This window comes from Macaca mulatta, chromosome 2, assembly GCF_049350105.2.
Source record: "Macaca mulatta isolate MMU2019108-1 chromosome 2, T2T-MMU8v2.0, whole genome shotgun sequence".
Lineage (NCBI taxonomy): Eukaryota > Metazoa > Chordata > Mammalia > Primates > Cercopithecidae > Macaca > Macaca mulatta.
In genome coordinates, this window is record NC_133407.1 from 79610292 (window position 1) to 79627107 (window position 16816).

A 16816-nucleotide genomic window follows, 5' to 3' on the forward strand; every position below is an offset into this window, starting at 1 on the left:
GATCACTACAAGGCAGGACCTGGGCCAAGAGTTTATTTATTACCCGGCCCTTCAGCCATATCCACTATAATAGAGGCATTATGTTGCTACTTTGTAGCTAGTTCCCAAAGCCCCAGTTCCCAAAGGGCAATGTGAAAAGCATTAGATAGTACATGAACATGCAGCAGAGTTCAGCAAACATGAGTATTTTTAAAAATTTCAACTTTTATTTTAGATACAGAGGGTACATGTGCAGATTTGTTACATGGGAATATTTCCTGATGGACCTGAGTCTTTTACAATGGGCAATAAGCATGCCCGCCCTTTGCTCTGGGGGAGAGTACTATCTCAGTCTTCCAAGACTGTTGGTTACACAAACATCCTTGAATAGACAGTTGATACAAAGGGCAGTCAGTTCTCAAAATGTGGAGAAGTATAACAGACTCATGGAGAATTGTGTCCAAAAACTGGTAACATACACTTTAAAGATGCATGGTATTTGTTCAATTAAATATGTAGGATCTGTAGAAAAGTTACAGTGTTGGTCCAGGGAAGTAAAACACTGATGAAGGGACACAGTGTTTATTCAGGGTAGTAATTTGTTAACGATTGCTTTGTTAATTGAGATCTGTAACTTATGGATTATGTGATTTGAAGCCTTACTTACTATGGAGAGGTTAATTTCCTTGATTCTATCTGAAATTATATTTCATTGAATCTAAGATCTCATAGACATAATGTGTACCATTATTCTATTTACCACTAAGAAAAAATTGTCTAATAACTAAATGTTGCAATACTTTATCACATTCAATGTAAAATGTATACTTTACAGACATTAAATTATGAAATATATGTCTTCAATTAAATATAAAAGAAGACATTCATATGGCCAATGGGAATATAAAAAATACTCAACATCACTAAACATCAGGGAAATGCCAATTAAAACCACAATGAGATATCACCTCACATCTGTTAGAATGGTTGTTGTCAAAAAGATAAAAGGTAACTGTTGTTGAGGATGCAGAGATAAGGAAATTCTTGTACATGGTTAGTGAAAATGTAAATTAGTACAGCCATATAGAAAACAGCATAGAGATTTCTATAAAACTAAAAATAGAACTACCATATGATCTAGCATTTCTACTTCTAGATATATATTCAAAGGAAGTGAAGTCAGCATGTCAAAGAGATATCTGCACATATGAACACTCCCATGTTCACTGCAGCATTATTTACAATAGCCAAAATATGGAGTCAACCTAAATGTCCATCAATGTATGAATGGATAAAGAAAATGTGCTCTATATATACAATGGAATACTACTCAGCTATTAAACAATAAGGAAATCCTACCATTTGAACGACATGAATGAACTTGGAGGACATTATGCTCAGTGAAATAAGCCAGGCACAGAAAGAGAAACACTGCATGATTTCACTTATATATGGAATCAAAAAAGTTGAACTTTAGCAGAGAGTGAAATGGCGAGTGCCCAGGGTCTGTGCTGGGAGAAAGGGGGTGATGTGGATATGTTGATCGAAGTTACAAAGTTTCAGTCAGACAAGAGGAGTAAGTTCTGGAGATCTATTGTATAGCACGGTGACTAGTTCTGGAGATCTATTGTATAGCACGGTGACTAGCGTTAATAATAATGTACACTTGAAAACTGCTAAGACAGTAGACCTTAAATGTTCTCACCACAAAAAATAATAAGTATGTGAGGTGAAGTATCTGTTAATTAGCTTAATTCAATTATTGTACAGTGTATACACATATCAAAACATCACATTGTACACTGTTTATATAAAATGTGTATTTGTCAATTAAATCTTAATAAAGCTGGAAAAAAATCAATAAAATATATATTTGTTTATTGCCTTTTTCAACTAGAATGTAAGGTCAAGGAAAGTAGGAATTTTATTGACATTAATCATTAATATATGCCTGGTGCCTAGCACAGTGTCTGGCACATAAAGAATATTCATGAAATATTTACTAAAAAGATATAGGAAAAATTGTAGGCTCTGTCTCCCTCCCACTTTCCTTTCTCCTCTTTCCTTTCTCCTCATCCCCAACTTTGGTCTATAATAGTAGTTCTCAATTCCACCAACATATAGAATCATCTGGGGAGCTTTAAAAACATACCAATTCCTGAGCCTCATCCAGACTAATTAAATCAGAATTTCTTGGAGCAAGGCACAGACACAGGTGTGCTGTAAAAGCTGCCCAGGTGAATCTAAAGCACATTAAGACATTCAGAATCACTGATCCATGCTGTTTCATTAGTAGTATATACGTATGCAGCAGCCAGGTATCTCCACATTACATCTTCTCCTCCATGTAGATACATGCTCACTTGTTCGGTAAGGAAAAGCTTTCTAAAGGAAATTATTGATATTCCCTCAAAGGATAATAATCCAGTATGATTGCATAAGACATCCATATTAACTATATCCTCAAACAGTCAAGTGAGGAGGGTAGAGTAAATATTATAAACTAAAATTAGAATCTGAATCTCAATGATTTGCTCAAGGGAAAAGGAAGAGTATCTACACTTTTCTCCTCTTTTCGTTTTACGATTTAAAAAAAATAGAAAAAAAGTGTTCTAAATTCTCGTTTTATCTCTATATTGAAACTGCATTTCAGATCTGATTACTGTGAGCCATTGATTCATTTAACAACTACTCATTGAATAGTGACTGGTTTGTTGAGTTCCTACAATGTTCCAGCTGTTATTCTAAGGTAAATTGAGCTTTCCTTTTAACATGTACTCCGCCCGAGCAACCTGTACCTTTTCTCACCCTCCTATCTCTCACCACCTCAACCTTTTTTAACCTACCCTGATTTACGCCAGTGCTTTAGATCAGCAAATAACACAAGTCTATTAACGACTGTTAACTTATGGTGTCCTGCCGTCTTCACACTTTATTTCACGATTCTCATCTCTTTTCTTTCCCTTGCTAGATTTTCATCAGTGAGTTTGGGGCCTCTTGAAAACAGATTAAAGAATGCTAATAATAATATCCTATTAACCATTGGGGGATTGAAGCTTGAAAACTGGGGTCAATTTTGGTTTTTGTCTTTCCAGAGAAAGTGAAGTCTCTATATCTCAAATGTGCTGGAAACCATTTTTCCTTGGGGGTGAAGCGAACCATTAGACTCTCATTTTCATTTTACGAAGTAGGAAACATTCCCCAGCAACAGGGGAATCTGTACTTAAATGATCTTATGTCCATAAATGAATAAGACTTACAATAAAGCATTTTCCTGAAACAACCATTAAAGACTCTTAAAATCAAAAGTCCCCATGATGAAGATGTAGGCAAAATAGGCAGACTGTTCTAATGATATTTAGGGGCAGACCTAATTTTCTCCTGGGGTATTATAACATTATTAAAAAGTTAATGAGATATCAGCCATCCTTAAAAATCTTTAATCCCAAGGATGTATATTACACAATTAAGGTCCTCATTAAATAATTTAACATCATCCATAGACATTTGAATTTATATGGAAATGATAATGCCTTCTTTTGATTTTTATGTGGTTTCCTTTAAAATTTGAAATGAGGGAGAGTGTATGAAATCTATGATTTCTAAGTCCAAACCAACATTTCACAAACACTTTTAAACACAGACCTTCGACATATTTCACACATATTTTGGGGAGATGCTATGTATTATTTCCTTCCCAAGCAAATGTTTATTATCATTTTAAAGATTCTAACATGACACACAATGAATTGGGTGACCATACTTCCATAGTTGCCTGGGACAATCTGATTAATGCTTCCCCTGGCGTAATATCAATAGCGCTCCCTTTTTCTTTCTCTCAATTATTCTAGTGTGGGCAATAAATCATGTGGTTACCCTACCAATTTTAGTTTAGCATAGTATAACTTAACATTTCCCAGCCTTACTTTTCTGTGGAAGCCGCTTCTCCCGTGGTACTTATCAACTTCCCAGGGAAACACTATTTTACAGATTTCCTACTTAATACTTAATATCTGACATTAGTTTAAATTTACAAAAATTTATTCTTCTCCCTTTTTGGGTAGCAACTGTAAAAGTAACTTACAGGAAGCAGATGGGGGTAGAAGAAAATGAAGACACATTGAGGCATGTGGGAAAAAGAATGCAGGGTGCGCTCTACTTTTTCAGGTTGAGGACATTGTTAAATTGTAGCTATGGAACAGTGAGTGGTGGAACCAGGCATATTACAGGTTTCCCAACTCAGCTGAACCATAACAAATACACTGGGTAGAATATAGCTGCAGGTTTCTTCAGGTCCCCAACTTAATTACCCAAATGTATTTTTTCCTCCCACTACCTACAACCTATTAGCCCCCTTAAAATATCATTCATCTGCGCCGAAAAATAAAAAAAGTACCGCCCAGTAGCCAGTGGTGAAGTTGTACTCACAGAAGCTTTGTGATTATCCAGCCTCCATTCAATTGCCACACTAACCTTGGTTGGCTTGGGGAAAGAAAACATCAGAATCAGAGTAATTCAACTGCTTCCCGTGGTATGGTTTTGTCTGTGGCGGTAGATATCCAAGGAAGTGTGGTTGAACTGAGAAGTCAACAGCGGCAGAGGACTCCTCTTTGGAGACAGAAATGAATGTGAGACCAAGGTGTGTTCAAGGTGATTATTCCATCTCTTCTATATATCTTTTCTTACGGGATGCAAGAGAGAGATTTTCATAACCATTGTCACAGGACCTCACAGGGGTCAAACCCACATAGGTCAAACCCACATAGGTCAAAAACACACGAATAGCATTCATATTCTTCAAATATCTTAAGTTTTTCCACCTGATTTACATTTAACAGCAAACTCAACACCAGAATAAATCATTACACTCTCCAACTAAAAACCAATTGTTACACTGAAATAGACAAATGATTTCTGCCAATTAAAAAAAGCAATTGCTATCTCAAATAACTTGTTTATAACTACCCAGTTATAAAGTTACCCAGTGTTTATTGGAAACCATTTTCTGGAGATTACTTAAATTTTAAAAGATTTTTAATATTGTCCCACACCATTATTAAATATCTATATGCATTAATTTCCCTCGTAGAAACAGCTATCACACAAAGGTTTATGCATCTAGGTACCATTCTAAACACACTTCATGCATATACTCATTTAATCCTCCTAGCAATGTTCTGCGATAAGTACAAATATTACTGACTCCACTTACAGATGAGGAAACCAAGATGCAGAGAAATTTACTAACCTGCCCATGGTTATCTGGCTAATAAGTAGCAGTTTGTCTTTTCCTCACCAACTGCCTCTTTCTCTTTATATTTTACAAAAATGTAGTATATTTTTATTTTAAAGCTTTTGAGGAAAAGTACTATTTCTTGTTTGTGTTTCTATTTTCAATATCTCATGCCCTTCTTTGGGTATGGCAAGCAATCAAAAATGGATATGATAAATATTTCTATCAATAGTAATCTTGTTTTAGATAAACAAAAGACCAATATTCTATGAAGTGCCTTGGGCATAGCAAATGTTCAATAAATATTTGTTGATTCTTTCTGCTCAGGTATATGAAGACTATGCAAACATTTTCTAAAATAGCAATTATTATTATTCCCCACTTCTTTAGTTTGATAAAATTTAACAAAAATTAAACAACATACTTCCCAAATGTAATTGCTTAACTGCCAGTTCACAGTATGAACACCAAAAATGTATTTTGGGCAGTTTTTTAAGCAGTCAATTTTTCTTTGCAAAAGATAAAACATTGTGCTGTGTTGAGTAGTGTCCCCCAAAATTTGTGTTCACCCAGACACTCAAACTACAATCTTATTTGGAAATAGGGTATCTGCAGATGTAATTAGTTAAGATGACATCATACTGGATTCAATTGGACCCTAAACCCCATGACTGCTGTGCTAATTGGAAGGCTCAGCTGGGTACGGTGGCTCACGCCTGTAATCCCAGTACTTTGCGAGGCTGAGGCAGGTGGATCACAAGGTCAGGAGTTCAAGACCAGCCTGGCAACATGGTGAAACCCCCGTCCCCACTAAAAATATACAAAAATTTGTCGGGCGTGGTGGCAGGTGCCTGTAATCCCAGCTACTCGAGAGGCTGAGGTAGAGAATTGCTTGAACCCAGGAGGTAGAAGTTGCAGTGAGCCAAGATCACGCCACTGCACTCCAGCCTGGGTGACTGAGAGAGACTTCGTGTGAAAAAAAAAAAAAGGAGGCTCTGTGCCAACGCAGAGACACAGAGACACAGAGGCATACAGAGAGAACACCACACCACGTGACAATAGAGACAGAGATTGAAGTGATTCAGATGCAAGTCAAGGAACATTAAGTGTTGTCAGCAACTACCAGTGCCAGGGGAGAGGCATGGGACACATTCTCCGTTCAGTCCTCCAAAAGGAATCAATCTTGCTCACACATTGATTTCAGCCTTCTAGTCCCCAGAACTGTAAGAGTATAAATTCTTATTGTTTTAAGCTACCAAGTTTGTGGTAAGTTGTTATGGCAGCCCTGGGAAACTAATGTAGCCACTAATGTAAAATTCTAATGTTTGCTCGTTGTTAGATAGAAATTTGCTGATATTTCAATTGCCTAGACATCAGCAAGAAAACATATTCTATAAATATTATTCTTTGTTTTTATTTTAAGTATATATTTTTAAATTTGTCTAAAACAATCACTTTTCAAAGCAGTGTTTAAATATCTTCCTTAAGCTTTTAAATAAGCTTAATCTCCACCAGTTAATGATTATTGCTATATAGTGATATGAAACTAGAGTTTTATTTTCTCCATTAATATCTATTATGGTTTATTTTATTTCTACCTCATAGGTAATGTTTTAAGATTCTCATATTGTACAGTTAATTTCATGGAGACCTTGGTAAAGGGCAATTCAAACCTACTCCCATTGTCTTTTCAAAACATATAACCTTCCTTGCCTTCTTGGTTATTCATGAAGATAATACCATAGCTTCGGAAATAATTTCAAAAACTATGTCTAAAATAGTCATTAATTAACTGTGAATAATAAATTTGTCAACTATTTTTTAAGTTGACAAAAACATTACTAAAGCCAATTCTAATCACATTAAGCCGTTTTTGCAATTATACAAAATTTGTTTTGTATAACAAATAATTTGTTTTATTTGCTCACAGCAACCCTTCCTTTTTTGTCACCCTGAGAATGTTTACTTTGAAACAAGGACAAAAAATATTATTCATACTTAGGTTTTGCTTTTGATGCCACTCGTCAACTGCATTAAATTCTGAAAATATAACTCAAAGATACTTTAAATAACGACAACGTTAATTAGAATCTAGAGCTATAAGTAATGTTTTAATTATAGCAATTTCTTGATTTTCTAAGAAATACCACTTAAGAGGCTAAGTGTATTTCCAAGTGACAGGAAGAAATATGGGATTTTCAGTTGGTACAAAAGTAATATTTATCTTTGGAAATTTTTTCCAAATTTTGCTTTTGGGACTTAAGTGTGTTTGAATCACTGGAAAAGCTTCTGGCTCTTTGGTATCATTTACAGATTTAAAGATACACCAGGACTGTATCCTTAGTGAAATAACAGAGAAAAAGAAATGAGAGGAGAATGTGAGTTGAAGGTGCTGACGAGTTCTTTATTCTAGTCATCAAAATACAAATGACAGTTTATTCATTTTTCATATGTAAGGTAAAGATACGATCATAGTTTCTAACCCGAAAAAAAATGTGCTTAAAGAGGCAGTATAGCCGGGCGTGGTGGCTCATGCCTATAATCCCAGAACTTTGGGAGGCCGAGGCGGGCGGATCACGAGGTCAGGAGACCATCCTGGCCAACACGGTGAAAACCCGCCTCTACTACAAATACAAAAAAAAAAAAAAATTAGCCGGGCTTGGTGGTGGGTGCCTATAGTCCCAGCTACTCGGGAGACTGAGGCAGGAGAATGGCGTGAACCTGGCAGGCTGAGGTTGTAGTGAGCGGAGATCGCGCCACTGTACTCCAGCCTGGGTGACAGAGCGAGACTCTATCTCAAAAATAATAAAAAAACAAAAAAACAAAAAAACAAAATAAAAAAGGCAGTGTAAAATCTCATGATTCCTTTTCAAATGTCGGGCTGGGAAACATGTACAAGTAAATGTTGTAGTCCCTCTTAATTCATCAGTTCCATATATGAATGAGGCTACTCAGCTCAGTTACTTCATTAAAACTGACCATACGTTCATATCAGAGTCTCAGCTGCACATCAAATTTGTACTATACCATTCAGTTTCCATTAGTAATGCCTATGACATTCTTTAATGGCTATTGAACACTCTATGCTAAATGAGAAAATTCTATCATAGCTAGTTGATCCTCCACACTGAACCTTGGCTCACAGCATCTTGATGTCACCAGCCTGATAGTGCAAGGAGAATGAATGGTAGAGTGAGGAGGAAGGGAGCAAAGCCAAGCTTATCTATCCATAGGTAGCACACATCAATTCAAGACCTGAGCACAGCCACAGGGAAACACCAAAAGGATTAAAGTGCGTATATTCCTCTGTTCTATGTGCATACAAACAGGTATTTATTAATTCAACTGTTCTGTCCTCAAAAACCAGGAATATTTTCAGGTGTGGGGCTAAAAGAGGAAAAAGTAGAGGAGAAGGATGGGAATCACAGTCTCCATTCTATTAACCTCTACTGTGCCCATGTGCCTTCTAACAGCTCTGAGGAAATGGAAGCCAAGATGCTAGGAAGAGGGAGGATAGCAGAAACTCCCAGGCGCTGTTAACACCCACTCCAAAGTAGGGATGCAGAATGAAGTTTCGAAAGCATTTGAAAAATCAGGGTCAACAATCTGTTGGGATGAAAGTAAGAGAGTTTGCAAAGAACCATAATCTTTAAACTGTAATGCGAAATATTTTTATTACTTTACTCATAGGTAACGGCAAACAGGGTTAGCAGCTTTAGGCACGTGAGTCTTCAGTCCTCTGTCTTCATTCTGCCACTTCTTGGCAGCCAGGATCCTCTGGCCCTGTACCCAGAGGCACCCTAGCTCCAAGTTACAGTGGTTCAATGATAGGCATTTTAGTTACCTGAGTTTCTGTGGAGATGAATAACCTGCCTCATCCAGACAACACACTATGTCAACACGTTCATCCCTGATTGAAGACTTCAAGTCTTCGAGTCTTAGTGTTCAGTTAAGAAAATTTCAAATATTGGTAGGCCGGTTAGCAAACGTTTGTTTAAATAAAAACAAGAAAAACTAAACAGGAAATAAAAAGTGGGGAGGGAGAACAACTGGGGAACACCTGCTATGGCTCATTGATTTTTATAACAAGCCTGTGAAATATTGCACTGGTAAGGCTTAAAGAGGATGAGGAGGTGGTTCCCAGGACTTTCCAGACAAAGATGCTTCCAACCCTGGCTATGGTATGGCCTAACCAACTCTCTGTAGAGACTGCATAACTGTTTTCTTAGCTAGCATAGTCATCTTATTTTCCTAATGTATTATTAATTTTTTGCTAATTAAATCCATAAAAGTGAAACTTTCCTGCTTAAAGTAAGGCTGTGGATGGTCAGGTCAGTTTGGATTATTACTCAACCTTCTTTGGCCAGAGCAACTGCTTAATGTATTATTCTGTCTCCAGCCAGAGTGTCCAAATCACTGAAGATTAAAGAATGTTTACTGTGGCTGAGATCACTAAATATTTCATATATTGAAAGTTCTGATATGTCCTAGCTACCATATGACATCATTAAACAAGAAAAGATGATAAATCCCGATTTAGTGTCTGGCCTCCAACGTAAGAAATAGTACAGAGCTTCCATTTCCATTCTCTTTCTCATCGGGTCTTAACTTAAATGTAAAGGAAGAAAAGAAGAAGAGGAACTTAGAGTTGATGGAGTCAGATGATCCAGTGATTCCAACAACAACCTGAACATTGCTGCAATTATTCTTATTTGCAAGTGAGAAAGTGGAGACACAGAAAGATCATGAAGCTCGTCTAACTTCCGGAAGTGAGTGAATGGCATAGCCGTGGGTCAAATTCCTATCTGTCTCCTTATGTCACAGCAGGGAGAAGCATAAATGCCTGGGTCTATTGTTCCTGGTTCTACTGTCCAGTCAACTGTAATTGGCTCACCATCAGGGCATCATGATATCATGATCAACACTCCATTGAAATATAATAAAATAGGAAAGGCCTGCCTATGTTTCTTGAAACTTTTATTTTATTTGTACAATATATACACATATATTCATACACATTGTTTCATGATACATTTATATCTTCCTGTGGTCTCAGTTAGAAATGAAACTAATTAAACTGCCAAACAGCTCTCCTATTGGGATTCTTGGTTATTCTATAAGAGCCAGAGTTAATAGGTTTGAGAAACATTGTTTTGAGGGAGAGCAACTACACTAGTGGTTTTTTCTCCAAGAGCAGAGATTAATAAAACTACTGACTCATGCAATTTCCCTTGCCATACTCTAAAATTCCTCAGTGCAAATCTGTGAAAGACAGCTGTATCTCACTTTTATATAATATTTGTAATTATTAAAAAACTACTTCACCATAGACAATGTGGCGTGCCTACAAACAAGGGTATGAGCATGTGTGTGGTTAGTGGTTAGAGGATAGTCAACTTAGGAGGTTAATACTGGCGGTGCCTAATTATGAATACATACCCCAGCAATGGTTGACCAGCTCTTAAAATAATCTAATACAGTGACTCAATCCTGGCTCCACATTAAGATCATCAGAGGGCTTTCAAAAATATTTTAGCAGTTATATTATTTCATTTTTAAATTATCATACAATAAAATCAATATTTTATTTGTTGTACAATTGAATATTTTATTTTGTTGTACAGTATATTTCTTTTGTTGTACAGTTCAATGAGTTTTAATACATGTATAGATTCATACAACCACCCCCACAACCCAAACACAGTTTTACTACCCCAAAAAATTCCCGTGTGTTCTAGCCCTTCAGAGTCCCAATCTTCTCATGACTATTATCCCTATCAATCATAATTTGTTGAGAAGCTTTTAAAAAATATTAATGTCAAGCTCTGCTCTCAGAGCTTCTGATTTAATTAGACTGGGGTGGGGTCTGGAGGTCTTTTTAAAAAATGTAATACACAGCCAGGGTTGGGAAACTGGTGCTGTCATCGAAGTCCACATTCTGAAGGCTGCTACCGTAAATGCTTCCACTATCTTTATCGCAATTCAGCATTAAGTGTTTTGCCGGCCAACACTATGGATATTAAAGACTTCTTTTTACTGAGAAAATAGTGTTCAAAATATGTGAATGAATTGTAGGAAGTATGGTACAGGCACCTCTACCCTCTGACCAAGAGGTATGAGGATGTGATAACTCCAACAGCCATTGCAGAAGAACATATGCCTCTTTAGGGAAGGCTTGGGCACAGGATATAACTAGAGGTTTAACAGAATTCTGTTCCTGAAATATTATAGGATTTGTCCTGAGCTAATCCTTCATGGCTGATGCCTGTCTAAAATGCCTGAAAGGATTGGGAACTATAATTTCATTGGGCCTTCAGAAAAGTTTAGATGTCTGTTTTGACTTGCCTGTAAATATTTGCTTTGCAGATTTGGTCTGAGACTTGCTTTCATTGTAATTTGCCATCTGGTAGAGAAATGTTGAGGCGGGAAGGTTATTCTTTCCAACTCCTAACTTACAAAGCAGTAGTTCTCAATCTTGGCTGCGCATTAAAATCACCTAGGGAAATTTAAAAATCCTGATGCTCAGACTTCAACACAGAGCAATTAATTCGGTGTCTCTGGGAATGGGATCCAGGCATCATTATTTTAAAACTCTCCAGGTCTGTAGCCAAGGTTGAAAGATTACTAATATCTGCCAAAATATTATCTAATAATTTTGAACATATAAATTGGCTTAAATTTATTCAGCTCATTAAGCTGAATTCCATCTTCCCTCACCAACACATCGAAACCTGTCTTCCAGCAGAGCAGCTGGCTAGCTGCCCAGTAACACCATGCAGCTGCAGATCATCTTTACCCCTGACCTCTCCCTTTTGAGTCATAAACTCTGCCTAGAAGATGTATTAGTTATCTATTGTTGTGTAACCAATTAGTCCCAAACCTAAAAGAATAAACATTCATTTTCACATAGTTTGTGTGAGCCAGAAGTCTAGGATAACTTATCTGGGTGGTTCTGGCCCAGGGTTTCTAAAGTGATTGCAGTCCTGTTGCAGTCATCTGAAGGCTTGACTGGGGTTGGAGGATCTGCTCCACGCTCACTCATGGCTGTTGGCAGGAAGCCTCAGCTCCTCACAGGCTGTTGGCCAAAGGCCTCAATTCTTTGCCACATGAATGAAGGTCACATTACAAGGCTGTTTGAATAGCCTTATGACATGGTAGCTGGCTTCCTTCAGAGCCAGTGATCCAACAGAGATAACATGGAGGAAACTAAATTGGCTTTTATGACTGAATCTCTGCATCATACATGGTCACTTTCCTTCAATTTTATTTGTTTGAAGCCAGAAACTAAGTCTAGCCTACACTCAAGGGAAAGGGAACTAAGCTCTGTGTCTTGAAGGGAAGACTATCAAAGATTTTGTGAACAAATTTTAAAACCATTACAGAAGGTAATTGACCAGGTTTCACGGAATACAAAATGTATTTTGACTCTATGAAATAGAGTCTAATTCTACTAGGGTATATAAACTTAACAGGAATTAGATACCCACAGAACCCAAAACACTCGGAGCTAAGAACACAAATTTGAATTTAATGTATTAATTATAATTTGTATCCATACTTTAAACTGTGAAAGAAGAAAGGACACACCAGATCAAAAGATGTCATCTCATCTGGTACAAGCCCATGTTCCAATGAACCAGTTCCTTAAAAGATATGTACTTTATGAGACATGCTATGTATGTGTTAATAACAGATAAACAGAAATGACACTTAATTTCAAGCTCCATTAGTAACATACAGGGAATGGGGTGAACAAGGTCAGCCAAGATGGTAAAGGACAAAAGGATTTCGTTTCCAATTACTTAAAACAGTGTACAAATGTAGCAACAAAAACGATGTTGCGTGCTTGCCAATTTAAAATAGAAGGAATTATAACAAAGAACCAGAAAGCCTTAACAGCTGATGATCTCAAAATCTTCTATTATCTATAGAAATAATTGTTTTTACAACAAATATTTGGACCATATAGACCAGGTGTTTACAGCCTGAAGACCAAATCTGACCTGCTTTCTGCTTATGTAAATAAAGTTTTACTGGAACACAGCCATGCTCATTCCTTTATGTATTGTTTCTGACTGCTTTCACAGTACAAAGGCAGAACCAAGTAATTTCAAAAAAGGCTTTATGGCCTGAAAAAAACTAAGATATTCACTGTTTGCCTTTTACAGAAAAAGTTTGCCACTTTTTGATGTAGACGAAAACAATGGGGATACAAGAGTACTCATAACTTCGCTACGATAATCCTTAAGCTTTTATCACAGATCCTCTGTGCCTCAAAGACAGATCCAAGAAGAAAAAAGATTGGTTTTAAAAAAAAACAAACCATGTCATTATTTATTAAAACTTACTACCCTGGGGGCCAAAGGACTAGACGTTAATCAAATATTTCCTTTGTCACACTAATATTGTTCTGCTTCATAAAATATATAATGCTGAAGTCAGTCAGTTTTCTTTAGTTTGACCAGTTTAAGATCCTCTAACTAGTTAAGATATAAAGGGGAGGGAGATTTGTTGGCAAATAAAATCAAAGGAAGGTGGAACATGGGAATTTGAACACCCTTTACTTTCTTTGCACCTTTCTCTGACTCCTTTTCCTGCCCTCTCCCGTCTCCTCCTCCCCTCCACTGCTACTCCTTTTTAATGTATCGGCATCATTCTTTTTTTTACTGAAACTTGGTTTTCTCCACGTGACGAGGACTATGACTCCTGCAATCTCCTTGTGTATGTGTTTCACTCCATCTCCAAAGCATCTAGACAGCATTTCTCTTATTCAGCCTCAGTACAGAAATCTCAGACTGAGAAATTAAAGGGCTACTTTGGAACATGCTTGCCTTCCTCCATCAATCACTACGGTCTAGAAGATGGGGTACAAAGATTGATTCAGCTCAGGTTTTGGTCCACTCCTGTGGTTACAGGACCTGCTACAAATGAGGGACAGAAGTGATAGTGTGGAGACGAAAGGCCAACCAGTGGATGAGCACATATCCTATTCCACCATAACAACTGGCCCTCCCATCACAGTCACGAGACCCACAGAATGTGTCACGGAATATAGCACCTATTCCTCAGCTTAGGCAGGCCTCTTAGCGATCATAATTAATTATTAAATATATTCTAATCTGAAAACCTCTCTAGATTTCACGGATTCATTCACCTATTTCTCAAGAAATTCTTTATGCTACAGTTGATGCTTCAATGAAGACAGACATACAATGTTATTTCTTCCTCTATCGCTTTCTTAGATCAAGTAATTCCAGTTTCTTGGTTCTTCCTCCAGAGACTGTGGCTGAGACTTCATTCGTTTTTCGACCCTCTTAGTACTTGTTATTGCAGAATTTAACATACGAAACTCAGAATGTGACAATGGACAATGATCTAAACAATCCTTGATATATTTGAAATTAACAGTGGAATCAGATTGAGTTGGGAAGAATTCCTAGCTCTGCCATTTATTAATATGTGTCATATAGTCTTGAAATAATATTTCCTTTTTGCAGATGAGGACTCTATCAATTTAAAAAATATTCGTTGAAAATTTACTATATGCCAGTGCTTGGGATGCAACAATGAGAAGAGAAATATGGACTCTACTCTCAGAACATACATGTCAAAGAGAGTATAGACAAATGTGTAGACCACTTCCATGCAATGTGATATGATATGGATAACATGGGTGCTATAGAACAGAAGGGTATGCATCCCAGACTTAGGAGTCAGATGAGTGGGAGGTAGACTCTTCCCAGAGGAATTGGTGTCTAAGATGAGACCCAAAGCAACCAGCCAGGCAAAGGAGAGGAGAGCCAATAAGGGTTGAACAGTGTTTCTGGGGAGGATAGGTGGCAAATATACCATGATGTAAGAGAACATGATGATTTAAAGGAATTCAATGTAATTGAGGTAATTAGTCAAAAATCTTCAGGTGGCAAGTGACAGAAATGCAACTAGGTCAAGTGAAAAAGTAGATTTTATTAGATCATTAACTAACCTGTAAAGAGACTTGGTTGGCATCAAGGATGGCAAGATATAGGGACTGGAAAAAATGCCACAACCGTCTCTTCAACTCTGCCTCTGACTTTTGCATCTCTTTATAGGTTAAATTTGTTCTCTACTTTTATAAACTATTTTTTCCACACAACAAAGTAAATGAACACGAGGAGCCCTGAATTCATTACACAGTAGTAAAACTACTATGAGATTTCATCTACCTTACAACAAGTTTGCCTGCTACAGTTTCATGGATGTTGGCAGAAGGAACTACACTGCTGGGTCAGAGATAAAGGACTCCATTTCTCATGATCCAGCAGCAGTCGTGAGCTTCATGTTCACGTCAGTTCCCCTGAGTCTCCAGGTGTCATGAGGTCAATGTGGAGCAGCCCAAGTGGATGTTGCACACACAGTGGGCTTCTGTCAGAGCTGAGGATCCCTGATCTTAGAAAACCCTCATTTTACAAAGAAGCTGTTGTCAAACCTGTCTAAACTTTTTCCTAAAGGAAGACATCATCTTTATTACTCCAGTCAAGAAACAAATCTGCCCTCTGACCTGGAAGGAGATACTGTCTCTAGCTTCCAAGGCTTTTTGCTGTGCATGTATCATTGAAAACACAGTGTAGGATAAAAGCTGTCACAAGCTGCATAGAAACGCCATGGAGGGATGGCCTTCCAACAAAAAATTCCAGGGAAGGAATCGAATTGATGTATTTTAGGTCAAGTGCCTGTCCTCTATCAAGCACTTTGTCCAAGGAGACGGGATAGTATTACCAGCTCTGCAAAAGTCAAGTTTCCATCCACACATGGGTTAAGGTCAGACACCAAGACAATAGGAGAGGAATGTGCTTGACAAAGATGAATCACATTTATTATGATTCAGTATTAGAAGTGATAAGATGGGGCCAGATCATAAAGAATTATGTAGGTTATGTTAATTAGTTTGGATTTTTTCCTATGAGCAATAGCAATTTGTTAAATTTTATAACAGGGTAGGTGTGATATCCTTAGAAAAATCACGCTGGTACAGATTTTAGGGATTGGCAATAGAGAGTAAATGAAGAAATGAGTTAGAGAACAGTTATATCAGTCCATGTAAAAGATAACAGGGGTCTGAACCAAAATAGTGAGTATGGAGGTGGGCAAATCTGAGGATATTTTGATAGCGGTCAAAAGGAGAGGAGACAGAATCAAGGACAAACTTCATGTTTTTGTTTAGGGAAACATCATGAGTTGAGACAGAAAGCCTAGAAAGAGAAGCAGGTTTTAACAAGGCAAATTCAGTTTTGAAACTTACAAATTTTACATAGGATGGGACACAGAAAGCTAGGCTAAGGAAATAGATTCAAGACATTTGTATAACAACGGATGGGAAGAGGATTAAACAGAAAAAATACCTCTAGTACAAAACCTGAGGAGCACTAATATTGAAAGAGCAGGCATGAGAAGAGGAACCTATAAAAAAAGATGGAGAATGTAGTCAGTATGCTAGGAAAAAAACTAGGAAAAGACAGTAAAACGGAAGCCACAGAAGGTGATTCAGAAATAGAATTAACTCACTCTTTTTAATGGCTGTGTAAGATGCCATAGTATAGATGTACCACAATGTAATACAACTAA